The sequence below is a fragment of the Aquila chrysaetos genome, chromosome 8, assembly GCF_900496995.4.
Source record: "Aquila chrysaetos chrysaetos chromosome 8, bAquChr1.4, whole genome shotgun sequence".
Taxonomy (NCBI): Eukaryota; Metazoa; Chordata; class Aves; order Accipitriformes; family Accipitridae; genus Aquila; species Aquila chrysaetos.
This window is the reverse complement of record NC_044011.1, coordinates 17,171,794-17,187,322: the sequence shown is the minus strand read 5'-3', so window position 1 is coordinate 17,187,322 and position 15,529 is coordinate 17,171,794.

The following is a 15,529-nucleotide window of genomic DNA, read 5'->3' as shown; positions in this document are numbered from 1 at the left end:
CTAAGCTGAACAAAAGAGGGAGGAAGAAAAGGTCTGGAATTAATTAAATGCCTTCTCTTGGAATAGCCTCATAAAACTCTTGTCTGATTAAAGTCCCTACAAACAAGGAAAAAAAAAAACCCCTGCCTACTAAACAACTAAAAATAAAGTTAAACAAAAGGTGTTCTAAAGATGGCACCTTATAAGTCAGAGAATTTCCATGAGCTTTTGGCTTAGTTGGCTGACAGCCTTTTCTGAATGGCAAATGCTTGAAGGCTCAGTTTTAGGACAGGTTGTAGTTGCCCAAATTGACTGAGTGCTCCCAGAGGTTGCCTGAGTGTGTGGTTAAGGGCTTGCTGCTCAGACAGGCTATACAGAAACACTCAAAGCACCCTGTGTGCTCTGCCAGATCCTTCTGATTTATTTATATGAATAAGCCACCAGGCCCAGACTATGCTCTTCAGACACTACTCATTTGTAGGTCACTCTGCACATTACTCTTTCCTTACAACCACCAAACAAATTAATATTAGCATCGATATGCAAGACTGTTGCTTTTGTTAAAGCTGATCACTAAGCGTTGAGACGGCTTTGGGATGCAACCTTAGAAATTAGGGTCCAGACCTGAAGGCTTTTTAGGAAGGGACAGTCATGAGTCTGGATGATTTTACTGACTGGGAAATACAGTACTGACTGTGCGAATACAATAAGATTGAATCTCAGGTTTAAGCTGGTGGACATGATGGAGAGGGATTACACCATCGTTTCTCCATGTAATGACCACATTGTGAGGGATGGAACACAGATGAGCTGGGCTTGGGCCAGTGGCTGCTCCAGGAACTGCCTACTGATGTGCAGAAAGGATGGGGCATGTTCGACAATCAGTTTTTAGTGCTTTGAAGTTAACCATTACTTGTAGTCACACTGCATATGTTTCTGTCAGCAGTGGACAGGTAATGAAATACAAGTGTGTCAGGTTTCTCTGTCTGCCATATGCATTATCTTCCCTTCGGTACAAGTGGGAGGGAACCAAAAGTAGTCATGAGATGAACTAATTTCCTCTGTAGGCTTGAATTCAACTTCCTAGATTAATCCAAAATCCAAGTTGCTTTGCCTTCGCTGTTATTTTAACTTAATTTAGCTAACTTTGGCTAGCTCACAAAGATAGGAACACAGCTTTTTGTTTATTGACTGTGATGTGCATCCCTACTACATTTTTTTTTAACCTCAGTTTGGTTGCTTACCAGCTATGAACAGGGCTCTGGATATTTGATTCTGCCTACTATTATTTTTCCAGTGACAAAAAGAGACCAACCACATCCTACTTCCAAAGTACCAATACAAACTATCAGTCAACTGACTGGACATACAAAAGCTTTTATGCAGGCAAATGCTGAGTTAGCCCACAATTTTTTTGTTGTTGTTGGCAATAGAAGATATTCACTGCCAGCCATGCTGGCTCCTAGCTGGCTTTGAGAAGACCTGGCCTCCACAGCCGTTTCCTCCTTTGAAGCTGTATTCCTACCTGAGAGAACTGGGTGAGTCTGAGTGGAACTGATCACTCCTTTTTTTCTGAACTGGAAAAGAATGGTGCTTGATCAGGTAGGTTTTGGAGAGGTCTGAGTCAGCAAATCCTCAGCAGCTGAGTGTTTTGTAGCAGGATCAGGAACCAAGAGTTAAACATGGCAAGTAGGAAAACAGGTATCTCAGGAGATGAGCAGTTATTTCTTTTCTAAAAGTGGAACGGTATCCAAGGAGGGTACCCTAGGAAGGATTTTGTCTTGCCTCCACACTCACTAAGCAAGGCATAGTATGAAATATCCCTGATAAGAAGCTAAGCAGCATATTGTGGTCAGAAATGTCACCTCTGGATGAGTATGCCAGTGGCAAGGAGGTATTCACAGAGAAATGGTTAGAGTGGAGACTGCTCTTGAAGAAGGACTGACCCACCGCCATGTGTCCAGCTCTCCATTCTCTCTGATGGTGTTCACAGGAGTAGCTGGAAAAGGCTGCTTTAAACCAGCCAGTGAATGCTAGACCATGAGCTTGTTATTCCTGGATAGCCAGATATCCGCTATCTTCCAGGTAGCGCCATGCCACAGGTCACTTCCCAATTGTCAGTGTCCTCCAGCTGCTCTCATTTCACAGGCTCCTCTGTGAAATTGCTCCAACAAGGCACTAGAACTGCAGATGTCCTTGGCATTTGGAAGAGGCATCTGCAATATTTGATTTCCTTTTGCTTCCTTCTGCTTCCTTGTCCTGTTGTCCCTGGATCCTGCCTCTACCTCTTTCTTGGTCTGGTCCCTGTATCAGCTGCTTTGGCCAAAATGCTCCAATTGTCACTGAAAACGCTCTCCTTATATGCTGAACATCTCTGCATGAGCAGACCTCATTATCATGTGGCAAGAGGTCATTTACATATGCAAATCAGGTTAATGAGAGCAGAACTGTAAAAGGCTTCATTCCAGAGGCATTTGCATATCTAGCTTTAGAAATATTTGAGTGCTCTGCCCCTAGCTGTGCAACCAGGACACAGAAGCCCTGGCAGTATGTCTTCAGTGGTGATTATATCCGCAGACAGCTGCCATCCTGGTTTGCAACAGCTACTATCTGAGGTATTGGCTCATTTGAACACAGAGGGTAGTTGTGTAATGTGCGCTTCTGCACCAGACTACTAAGAGGCACTTAAGCTTTGGCCCTTATTGGGACAACATGTGGGCTTCTGACAGGTAGATATATGCAATTTAGCATGAAGAATACAATTTCCTATGGTGCTGTCACTAATGCACGCCTGGTGCATGATGAATGAGGAAAACAATGCAGGTACCAGGCACAGCTCTCTAGGGAGAATATATTCTGTGTGACACAGTACCACTCAAAATACTGACTGTGTTTATTCTCTAACTAACTGGGCCTCTAGCCCCACAGAGTACAAGGAGGGCTCTCTTTTGGATGTTTGCAAGTAAACCATGAGAGAGCCCCAATTCCCTCCTCTGCCACGGACAGAACAGGCAGCCCCCTGTCCCTCTCTTAGATGGGTTCTGGACAACCATGTTAGGTGCCTTCTGAGTGTCTAATTCTAGAGCAAATTTGTACAAAGAGTTCCTTCGAAGAAGCATCTTTTGCTGATCCTTTTTTTCAGCTGTTTTGTTTTTAGGAAGAAATATGAATGCTTTTTCACTATAAAGCTTTCTCAGGTATTGCTGTCTGCCAGGGACTTCCGTGCCTGGTTCCAGAAAGAAAAGGCAATTACCTCATAATTTCTGCAAAAAGTTACTGATTTTCCTTTTGCTCCTGCCCAGTTGTCCTGACTAAGCTAAGCATGTTTCTCACACATCCCAACACCTAAATTCATAAAAGACACTCCTTCTTGAAGGAGGTAGTCCTCTGCCGTGACATACAGTACTATAACATTCTACACGGCTGCCAGGCAAATGCCAGGTGGGTAGCCTCAGAATGTGACATGACTCTTACCACCTATAAACAGAGGGAAGCTCTTACAAGTTCTCCAGAGCAAGTTATTGCTGTCCCTGTGCCCTCAATCAGTAGGCACAGCTCCGCACATCTCGCAGTTGGATAAACACACAGCAATTCAATGTGCTTGGTGCATGGTTTTGGTGATGACCCTGTATGTATTAGGCTGGAATGAGTTGGGATCTTTGCCAACGCCCAAAGCACAGGGCTGAAAGCGAACTGCCGCATTCGTGCCCTCATTTTATCTCTACCTCCACTTATTCTTGGGGATTCCTGTCCTAATCCCATGTCCACATGCAGATCACAGGGAATAATTTACCATAATTCAAATAGCCATGTCCAACAGTTCAACACTATGTCCAGTCTCATATGCTACTGTCCATGGATTTTCTCTCATTTGGCCTTGCACTTCTAACTCTAATGTATCAGCGTGGGTCAAACTCCACTGCAGTAACTCCTTGGAGTCATTCCTATATTGCAACACTTTGCCTGTAGCTATTCTCAGCAGCTCTAATATGACAGACAAGATGAGTTATCTGTGCCTAAGGAGCAAGAATTGCACTTACACTTTTGTCTATATTTTCTGGGACTGAGCTGGTTCCTCCTCTCAGCTGATGGCTATCACAGAAGACTGTTTCTGTCCATATACAGTATACAGATACTTCAGCATTTGCCTACTTTATGACATATCAGTGGATGGATACTACCATCTAATAAACCAGCTGCTTTTTGCATGGAGTTGGTCTGCAGACTGAAGATGAGATTCTCACACCTTGGAACAAAGCACAAATTTACCAGTGTGCCTGAAAGACTGGATACCCATTAAGACCTATGCCATGCAGCCTATGTGCTCATGTGTCAGAGGTACAGCCGTGCAGCTGAGCAACCTATCTTATTGATAGCACAGCTGGATGTGGTCATGACTTCATCACTGACAGCTCACAGCTATGAGAATCCCCTCTTGTTTAAGAGCACTCAGGACTGAGCAGTCAGCATTCCTGCTGTGCCCCCAGATTGTCACCTTTGGAAGCTGATGTCTCAGAAAAGCATTCCGTCATTTCAAAGCAGAACAGTCCTCCCCTGTTCAACAAACTCTGCCACACTGGTTTGCTAAAAGAGGAGAAGAGCAAAATACAAATTGCTAAAATAAATACCTGTGGGGCTAATGAAAGTTGGGGTTTTTTTTCCATGTTTGAATTCTACTTTTCAACTATGAAAATTCAAATTTAAGTAGCTCAAACTTACTGTCTTTGTTGTTTCTGGAGGTATGCCTTTGTTTCAGTGAGTATCCCCCTTCCATTACGCTCACGTTTAAAGCTCATCACACAGAATACAATTTACCTCCTTGTGTAGCGTGAGATCAGAAGCTAGAGATTCTGTTTAGTAAACGACGGCTTAGGAGGTGTTCTGTTTTACATAAGCAATAGCCTAAAAGCAGCCAAACTAGAAAGGCAAAGAAAACTTAATCATTTCTAGGAAAAGGGAGCAGCCCCCTCATTATCATTGACTTGTTGGAAATATATATATGGATTTTTTAAAGTATTAATAATAAACAGTTTTTCACTTGACCGCTTTTCCGGTTGTTAATATAGCTTCCATATTTTGCTTAAAATCCAGCCCTTCCCATCTTAAGAGCACTGAACTGATTTTATTGCCAATTCTGAAAAGTGTTAACAGGAGTAAATCACCCCTCACATTACTGCTGTTGTTCCCTTGCCCTGAGCCAAATTCGCTGCTAAGCACCTCTGACCACACAGCTCATATAAATGTTCATAATAGAGGAAGCGTCTCACATCTGCTTATTCTCACACAATTAGAAAAAAACACCTTACAAAAAGCTATGTCGCTGTAGTTTTTGATATATATACATATATTTGGTTATAGCTTAATTCTTCATGCCATATGCTCAATATTCAGGAGAAAAATTGAAGTCAGATATGCAGATGCCAAAAAAAGTGCATAACATCAAGAAAAAAAAAAGAGAAGAGGGAAACTAAAGCCATTTGGTGGTGTCAGTTTTCATTGTGCACTACATTGTGGGAGAGCTTTTGAACTCTGGTATGGAGGAGCTTTATTAGAAACCAATTCTCCTCAGTGACCTCTGGAGGCCTAGTCCTATACAAGAGCAAGCCAGGTGCCAAAATGAAAAGGGGGAAACTCATTATATAGAGGTGTATTTCTGAGGTATGAGCCAAACACAGTGACTTGCAGCAACTAGGATTGCTACTGATAAGCCTAAAATATTCCTGCAAGAAATGAAAGATGTTTCTTATTTTTTTCTACCTTCTGTATTAATTTCCCCTATTTTATTTTACACTTGTAACATCTCCTTTGGTTTTGTTCTTGCCTCTCTTACGATATACTGTTCCCTTTCTTCCTTAATCTTTTGCTCTTCTAATGTCTCCTATTTCTCCTTCCTAATTCTCATCTCACTATAGTCTTTCTCTGTGTCCTGTTTTCTTTTCCTTAGTTTATTTCCCTCCCTTCCTTGCTCTCTCTGACTTAAGAGTGGCATAAGTTCATATAAAAGCTTAGCAATATAACTATGAACTTCAGAGAAAAAAGTGAAACAGCAGATGACTTTGTATTATATTAGCTGGAATTAGTAAGCGCTGTTACAGAATTCCAGCTCAAAAGAAGTGCCATCACTTACCTATCTGGAGAGTTGGGAGTTTCATTTCATTTTCAGTGCTGCACTTCTCTCAGTCTTTGCTGATAGACTGACAAAGCCAAAGCAACCTGGTTGAAAATGAAATGATTTCAACAACTGTGAAATACAGCATGACATAACGGGCCAACATAAAGCCATCATTCTCGTGTTTACATTGGTACTGATTCTTAACAGCATGCTGTTAACTCAGCATAAAGCTCTGCTGCTCTAAAACAATTCAGGTACAAGGACAACTCTTTTACAGCCAATCATGCTCCATCCCTATAAAGAATTATTATAACAATCTAAACTGGCATGTAAGTTAATGTTCACCCCTCGGCATCTTAAATTTACATTGTGACCCACAGACTTACTCATCTCCCACCGCTGAGAATCATAACCCCATGATCACTACATGCACATCCACACTATCCCAAGAATCAATGGATACTACAGTGTTATACATATTATCAAATCCAATTGCTTGTCAATCAACCCAGTACGACATCTGCATGGAGGATTTAAATAAGGAGCATCATATTATGCTGTGTGGTCGATAAAGTGAAAATGCAGGCACTGACAAGGCTTGCCATTTGGCCTGCTACCGCAGCATCCATCTCCCTGAATGGAAGTTATTTATGCTCCCACTGAATTATGTCTTGTATTCAAATATTGGCAAAGCTGCAGCGTAAAAAAAAATGTAACATCTACAGTATGCTGTGGTTGGATACAGCTCCTGGGGATATCTTTGAAAGGGTAATTTCTCCTTCAGGAGCATGTCTGTCAGTCCAGGACTTATGGGTGGATCCTTTTCATCTTAGACAAAAAGGTGCTACTGAAAAAAGTACTGGAGTACCAGATGTGTTCTTCAGCACATACATGTACAGTGGAAAGGACACCTTTCACAGCACTGGCTAAACAGAAGTTCTGCTAATTAGAAAGAGTCCTGGCTTTTATAAAGTAAAACAAGATTCAGCTTTTTTCCCTCTCAGGAAAAGAAAATGAGCTGATGAGGATAATAAAATGCATCACATTGACAAATGAGTTGTATCTGGACACAGTAAGAAAACTAAGCCCCTTTATAATTTAAAATAACAAAACTGCCCCCAGTATAATGAGATATCCCACATACAATCAGTGTGAGCACATGAACAACTGTCCTCCCAGTCAATTTGACAGCAACGGCATTGGCTTCTCCAGCTGGAAAGATACCTCCTGCTCTCGAACAAACTGGTGATCTACAAGTTCTGAGTGAGAGAAAAAGAAATCTCTCCCGTTGAAGGGCTGCAAACAAGTGAGATAAAGTATGTTTAAAGGGTTCCTGCTACGTTTAGCTCAAAATTTAGGCTCTGTGTCAAATAACTTGTTACTGACTTAACCGTGATAGAAGTGTTTCCATTAAGAAATATTCCAGTAGAAACAACTTTGGTTAAAAGACAGATAAACCTCAGTAGTACCTGCGGAACAAACCTGTGGCATGGTGCTGCTGCACGAGCCAGGCATGATGCATATTAGAGGAAAGACAGGCTGTCTAGTGTCTTTCCATTGCTCAACTCAGAAGAAACTCAGAACAGAAATATGGGTCAAGATCTTGAATTTGGGAAGTGAGTATCTACACAGACATTGTAAAAAACATGCTACTGCTGAATCCAGTTACTATTTCAGGCTACAGATTGACTGCAGGTATCAGTGCCCACATCCACTGCCACTGCAGGAAGTGGGAGCCCTTCTATTGACTTTAATACTATAGGCTATAAGGTTCCATAAAAAGTTTGTTTTCCTTCTCCATCTCTCTCTTCCACAAAGTAATTTTTGGCTTATGATGTTTTAGTCCCACCCTTCTGTGTGCACTGTTTCAAATCTTGACATTTCTCATATGAACGCATGACATAATAAGCCCTAATTAAAGCATACAAAGACAACTTTCAAGTCACACCTGAACATTCTCAAAATTTGGGAGCTCCCTAAATTTGAGAATTTGGCTTGCTACAGCAGGACAGCAAACCAAAATGTTTGCCCCTAAACTCCCTAGGTCCACAGGTGTGCAAGTGTGAGGCCTCAGAGGAATCACATATCTTCAGGAAATAGGCAGCATAAAGACCAAAGGGTATTTTTTTTCTGCACTGCTTTAACAATAAGTGAGAACACAACTGAGATTTTGGCTTTTTAAAAATTTGGCTGATTTAATAGGACAGGCCCTTTCTGAAACAGAAACTAAATGAACCCTCTTCACCTCTCCCTTTTGCTCAATTCTTCAATGAAGTTCACAGCATTATATGTAGCCGTCCACTCTTGTTTAAAGCTCAGCTGGTTTTGACACAGTAAGCATGCATTTTACTGAATAGCAACTTAGGTGTTTTGCAGCGTGCTTATTCCTGGGGTAGACATAGCCTCTGAGAAACAAGGCTGCCATGGAAAACTGGAAGACTCACAAGGACTCTACGTAGGTTGCATCTTTGGAAAGTGTTGCCATGGTTGCAATGGAGCGAACCTACCCCTTCCTCTGCTTCTGCCGTAAAACTTGGAGCCTGTGATAAGGTGGATGTTGCAACCAGCCAAACAAGGGGGCACAAGGGAGTGGGAAACACGAATATAACTACAGAGAGATTCAGGCGGTCAATGGATGGCTGCCCCAAACTGTGACCCCCTGAGAAAGGATGGCCACTCCTCTCAAACCATGTGGCAAGTATCTGCTGAAAGGTGAAGAGTATGCGTATGAGTGCATGTAGGTGGGGACTGTTTGCCTGCCCGTGACAAGGTGAGGAGTCAAAACTGTTAAGAGACACATGAATGTTCTCATGGTAAAAAACAGTAAGGGAAAATTTGCTTAATAGGTATGGAAAGATATAACAGGCTATCTGTCAATGATGGAGAACTAAGATAAGACAAAGGAAATCTCTGTAAACAATCATCTTTTCCACTTGTAGATTCTGCATGGAAATGTCTGAGAAAAAAAGGGGCTGAAAAACTCCTGAAGCTCTCTCCCATGGCAAACTGAAAAGCTACGGCATACTACAAAGAGCTAGAGAAAATGGCCTCTCTCCTAGTACAACACAGCATTCTGCTGTGATACTAACCTGTAAAAATCATAAATGACTTATTTTTACAGAAAAGTAATCACCCAGACAGAATCATATACTCAGCTACCATAACTACACTCCCTCAAAGCAACAATAGATACACACCTTGATTTTGCAGAGAAAAACACCATGACTCTGTGTGTGTGTCACAGCTGTAAGTGTAAATATAGTGTAAGCAGTAAGTAATAATGCTTATTTGTCTCACCTTAAAATATATTGGAGACATCCAAGCAGAGAAACTAGGGCTTGTGTAAGCTGCACAAGTCTACTTATCCCTGTCTCATATTAAGTATTGCCAGGCTATAAAGAATCAGGGACACAAGTATCAAGAGAGGTAAAATAAAACAATACCAATGATGGTCATAATAATACATTTATGTTTCTTTTCCTTTTGGTTCCAGAGCTGCTAAAGCACACAACGTAAGTTTCTGCTGCAAATAAGAGGACCAGAGACAGACTTTCCTCCTTTCAGATGAAAGCCAAAATTCTTACTTGACTTGTGGAACTGAAGCTTTACAGAATTTCTACGAGAGAACGTCAGCATCACAAAAAAATCATGAGAGCTGACAATACCGTATTCCGAAAAGTACATTTATGAAATGAGTAAAAATTGCAGACCAGCATAAATCACAGCTACACCTTGTTGAAAAACAGCCACATGCTCAATGTCAAAAATGGGCAGAACTCCAAGTAAGATGTGTACTTGTCAATTAGTGGATGAAATTTAATATGTAAGGGCAGAAACATATTGCACAGGCGAGAAGATGGCTGAGGGAGGGGTAACATCCGTACAAAAAACCTCTCTCGTTTCACTGAAATCCCAGAAAAGGTAACGGTGAGCGATAGCTGTGACTATCGGATGGACAGCTTTTGGCTGGCGCACATGAAGTCACGCAAGCAAAACGTACGTGGGTCTCCTCAGCTCTGTTGAACCGACAGGCCGGTTTGTGCAGGACCCCAGCCTTCGCAGGCTCGGGCGAGTTTCATGGCATTTAGGAGAACACTTGCATGCATTTTTGGAAAGGAGCGCAAGGCTTGAAAGGGCAGGCACTGCCTCGGCCCCTGCTCCCGAGCGAAGGTCTGTGGGGTAATACTGGAAGTGGGCTGTGTAACGGGGGGCCGTGGCCCTTGGTGGCCAGCACACCCGAGCCACGGGCGGCCTGCTCAGATCCTTTAGGCAGCACGCCGTACGAGATTCCTCTGCTCTTTCTTGAACCTTCTCGGCAACCGGCTCTGAACCTACAAAGCATTTCTCATTTAGGGGTGCTGAAGACAGGCGAAGGCCTGCCGGTGAGGGAGCGGGGAGCCCCGCCATGAGGGGCTCCGCGGGAGAGGCCTCAGCCCCGACTAAGCCGCGACTTCTGAAGTTGCGGACCGGCCGTGGGAGGGTACGCGCCGGCTTTTCACCGGCGGAGGCTCGTTCTTCCCTGCAACCGGCGCCCTCCCCTCACGCCGCCGAGGAAGCCGGAGGGGGAGCCCGGAGCGGCGAGTCCCGGCCCCGCGCCGCGCTCCGTGCGCCAGGCAGCTCCAGGCCGGGTTTTGCGCGCAGCCGGGCCCCTCGCCGGTGGAGCCGCTCTCCCCGCGGCAGGCCGCAGCGCGGCGGCGGGAGGCGGGCCGGCCGGTGGGCGCGCGGGCGGGGGCCCAACGGTCGCCGCCCCGCCCCGCCGCCAGGCCGCGGCCGCGCGCGGAGCCCCCCCCCCCCCCCCCTTCCCCTTCGCGTTCCCCGTCCCTCCGCCGGCCGGCCGCCTGAGGGGGGGCAGGAGCTCCCCGCGGGAGCCGGGGACTATTTTCTCTGCCCGCGTCCCCTCGGAGGCTGCGGTAACGAACAACATTCCTGGGTTGGAGCCTTCTCCCCGCTCGGTGCCTGTGGGCTGTTCCGCCCCCCTCCCCCCGCTGCTGGCGGCCCGCCCTGCCAGCGGCCGGGGCGGCGGGGCGGGGGGGACCGGGCGGCTCCGGCCCCTGGCGAAGGGACCCGGAGTTGGCGGAGTCCCGTCTTGAGCCCCGCCGCTCGCAAAGGGACGCGCTGCGGGCTGCTGAGGTATATTGTTTCCCTGAGAAGTGCCAGGAGGCAGGGGGTGGGGGAATCTGCCTGCGATTGCTCCACGTGCATCAGTAGTTGTCAGTAAAATCAAACTGACGTCATCCTTGGGTAAAAAGATCCCTCTTTTGTTCTCATTCCCTCCCACCACTTCTCTCCCCCCCCCCCCTTGAAAATCAAAAGCAAGAGCATTTGCAAAAAATAAAAATACATAAGAATTCCTCTCCCCCACATTAATTGCAATGCAAAGGGAGATCTTGCATTAAAGATCCTGCTTGGGCTGTGCTAAATTTTAATGAATGCATCAAGCCTTTTGATCTCTCTGAGTCAGTTGGGTTCAGTTGTGCCGGAAGGTTAGTTGCATATCCTGGCTGATCTGAAATTCGATCAGCAGAGGGGGCAAAGAAAAAGAAAAGCATTTTAATGGGAATCAATAGAGGATCATAGGGTCCTGGAAGGAAATAGGTGTTGATTAAAAATGCTATGTGGTTTTTTGGTTGTGTGGTTTTTTTTGTTGTTGTTTTTTTTTTTTTTCCCATGTACACGACTTGTTTAAAAATAAACACCGAAAGCAGCCCGGCAGAAACGAGGGAGGGCAAGCTGAAAAACAGCTTTCCCAATCACCCGTGTGTTTGTGTTCCAGGGAGGCAGTCAGCAGACCAAGAGTTTGTGCAATGCTTCAAGCTACAGCGCGCAAATTTAAAGCAGTAGGCTCCAAAGGATAACTCGGATTCTTACCGCACTGCCTTTCTGTGCCCGAGCTGTTTACTAGTGCATTATTAAACAAGCTCAAAACAGTCGCACCCCCTCCCCCCCTTTTCCTGCCTGCTGCCGAGCCACAGGGATTTGTGATACCCGACACGGAGGGGCAAACCTGTTTTGTTGCAGTCACAGGTTTTTACAGCTAAACTTTCTAAGCACGTTTTCACTGTTTAGGAAATACCAAGCTGGAAGGTTCTGTATACATTGCCTGACTTTATGTGAAAAAGAGGGAATTACATTTGTGTTGAAGATTTTTTTCGTCAGAAGGAGGTGAGTCAACTTCCTACACAAAGACTTGAATCACCCGCCCTGCACATTACAATAAAATCTGGCCTCTCTTCCATTCTTGTGCTCGTGTACACACACACACGCACAAATGGGGATTGCAGTTGAAGAGTAGGGAGAAAAGCCACCACCCGGAAGGCTGAACATTCCTGGCAGGAGTATATGCTGACTGTCGTCATAGAGGGCATTGCTGGCCCACGGCGGTCACGTTTTTATCCAAATGGGAAACCTTCCTATAAGTTCAAGTTTCTTGTTGAGTTACTATTTCTTTTGTTGTCGCCTTCTGGCATGGCTCTCCATAGCTGCTGCTAAAGACTTCTCCAGCGTAATTCAGAACTGTTGCTGTTAATTGTGTTACAGCAGTGTCTACAAGTCCCAAGTAGAGCATGACCCATGGTACCAGCTTCATGCAGATACTCGTTAACAGGCAGCTTTTCAAATGGGGAGACAGAGTGGGAAGAAAGACAGCACGGATGGTTTGTTTAAGGCCACAGAGGTCTCCCGACTCCTAGGTAAATGTAGGCCATGTTGTCTCACCATGTAGTGTTTGAACATCCTTATCAATAGGTGAATTGCAGTAGCAATGATGATTTCCATCCTGAATAAGAAATGGGAAACACTTTTTCTATCTTTATAGTTTTTGGCCAATGTTTATTTAAACAAAAATGTTTTGGGGCACATCTTTGGGTGTTCCGGCAAATACTCGTCATAATTTCCCCCCATTTTAATTAAGCATTTATTTACTCCACTGTGAGATCTGGTCATTGTAAGATCACTTTTTCTCTAGAGGAATGACGGTGAACCGTAGGTACCAGAGCCAGTTTTGGCATTGACAGATATGTGGGTGGTACCAATGAGTTTGCATAATATCCCTTCGCATCTGGCAGGAGACACCAAAAAGGTCTACCAACGCTGCTTTAGTGGCTGAATTTTTTTTTATTGGATTGTTATCTAAGTGTTCAGCCATGTATTAGTTAATCTTTATTTTGGTGGTCTTTGGAGAACAGTGGTGGAAAGGCAGTGTTAGATAACATGACAACTTAAGGAAGACTATTTCATAATAGTATGAGGATTTCTTCTCCTAGTAGATGTAATTAATTTATTTTAAAATGATGACAACAATAATAAATTCTCTTGTTTCTGCAAGACGAAATGCAACAGACTATGGGATCTAGTGAGCTGCCGTTGTCACTTATTATCCTGCAAACACATGGAAGACAACGGAAGGTCAAGTATCTAAATTAGCTCTTCTAGGTTTGTGCTCATGGAAGGTACCAGATTAATAGCCTAGGAGAATGAAGGGCTTCTTTTATTCTCAGAACAGGTACAATCACAGGATCTTTCCCACACCTTACCTTACTCTTCACTGCCTCAAACCATTTTGGGGATAGACCACAATTACACCCAGAACCTGCATAGACTTGTGTGCTTAAATTTATTTGTAGAGCTAAGTCATTAGTACTAAGAGGCTGTGGAGTCCTGAGAGGCTGCGGAGGCTGAGCTATCTGCTGAGAATGCTAAGAAAGTTGTGAATTATTCAATTTTTATGTGGATACTTGTGAAATACCACTGGAACGTTTCATATAAGCCAACAAACAGTCAGCAGATTACCTGCTTCCATCCTGGCCTAGATTTGATCTATGAATGAATGGCTCTCAAGCCCTTAAAAATGCCCTGGGCAATCCTGTTCTATTATCTCCACCATTGTTTTTCCATCCAGATACCACAGGGATGAGCACAATCAGCGGAGAAAATGAAAATCAAATTGCCTACCAAGAGCTGACCATATGGGGCAGCTGGTTGCTGCTTCCCAGCCCCCTGCCTGGTATCCCTTCTCTGCCTCAGATGATGTGATACTGAGTGCTAGTCAGTCCCCATCATCCCTTCCAAATACGTTTTTATGCTGCAGACAAGCAAATTTCCTCAGGTTTTATATTTTCTGCGAATGGATCCTCGTTTCCCTCCAGTTTCCCTGGGCCTCTGCAGGCTACAGCCCTTTGTTTGGTGTGCCCCCCCCCGTCCCCCGCCTTCTTCTGCTCCCTTGAATATGAACACTGGGCCTAGAAATAAGGAAGGGAGGCCAAGAGGAAAACGTGTCTCACTGAGACTTGCCAGATATCCAAGTTGCATGTGGAGAGACAGAGTTTCAGCTCATGTGTCTGGCTTGGACGGCAGTGTAGACCATTAAACATCCTGTTGCCTGTCTCACATCGGGCAGAGAGCACAGCTATTCACGCTGACACCTGGAGGGGCTGGAAGGGCTGGAGGAATGGGAGTTACTGCCGTGTTGAGCCGAGGTAGATCTGCTGCGTTAGTTTTGCTGTCTGTGCCCAGGGATGTATTTTATGTTACATGTTCAGAATGAGGACACTGGGAGGAGGAGAGGTGTCTGCAATCAAATACTATCACCTATCAGTCAGAGGAGTGCAGTGCAGGCTTCTTCCTGCTAGCTTACCCCCTTGGAGTCTCTGGCCCTTGGTTTCTGCAGGGTTCTGCAACAGTGATGTGTGGTAAGTTATTATTATTATTATTTACTCGTTGCTTCCTGGCAGTTCACATGGCCCTGTAAAAACTGGATCCCACTGTGCTTGGCACCGTGTAAACTGTGGTACTGTCTCCTGTCACCCAAGGAATTTACAGTCTAAATAGACAAGGCAGGCAAGGGCATAAGACAGAGGCATACAGAAAAAAAAAGCAACCACCAAACAAAAAACCCATGTGTTGACTTACAGACTGTCTTTTCTTTGACAGTTCCAGAAAGGAGAACAGTTTAAAATGCCTGTGTTGCTAGATAAAAACACCCTCCTCCCCCAGGCAAATTAACAAAAATTAATAGAAAAAATACCGAGGTGTGTCTGCCACAGTACCTTAACACATTTAGCTGTGCTTCATTGTTCTCAGTCATTGTTCTCAGATCATGGAGCACACAGATTGTGTAATACCTCTGACTATTCTGGGACACCTAGGTTAGCACATTACTCACAGTGGGGCGAAGGAGGAACTCTGCAGTAGCCTTAGCTGAGTGCTTTACTTCTCTTGGTTTGTGTCCTGACTTTCAGTAATCTTTGAGAGCCTGAGGACATATATACATTCATCTGTCTGACAGTTTTGAAAATGCCAGTGTTCTAAAGGTTAATTATATTTTTTTACATATTTGTTTGGTCTGTAATTTATTTTGTACAATAGAACTATTTTTACAGCACTTTCCATACAAACAGCACCTCATTCTACTGGCTTTGTTGATAGGAGGTAGCTAGCAGC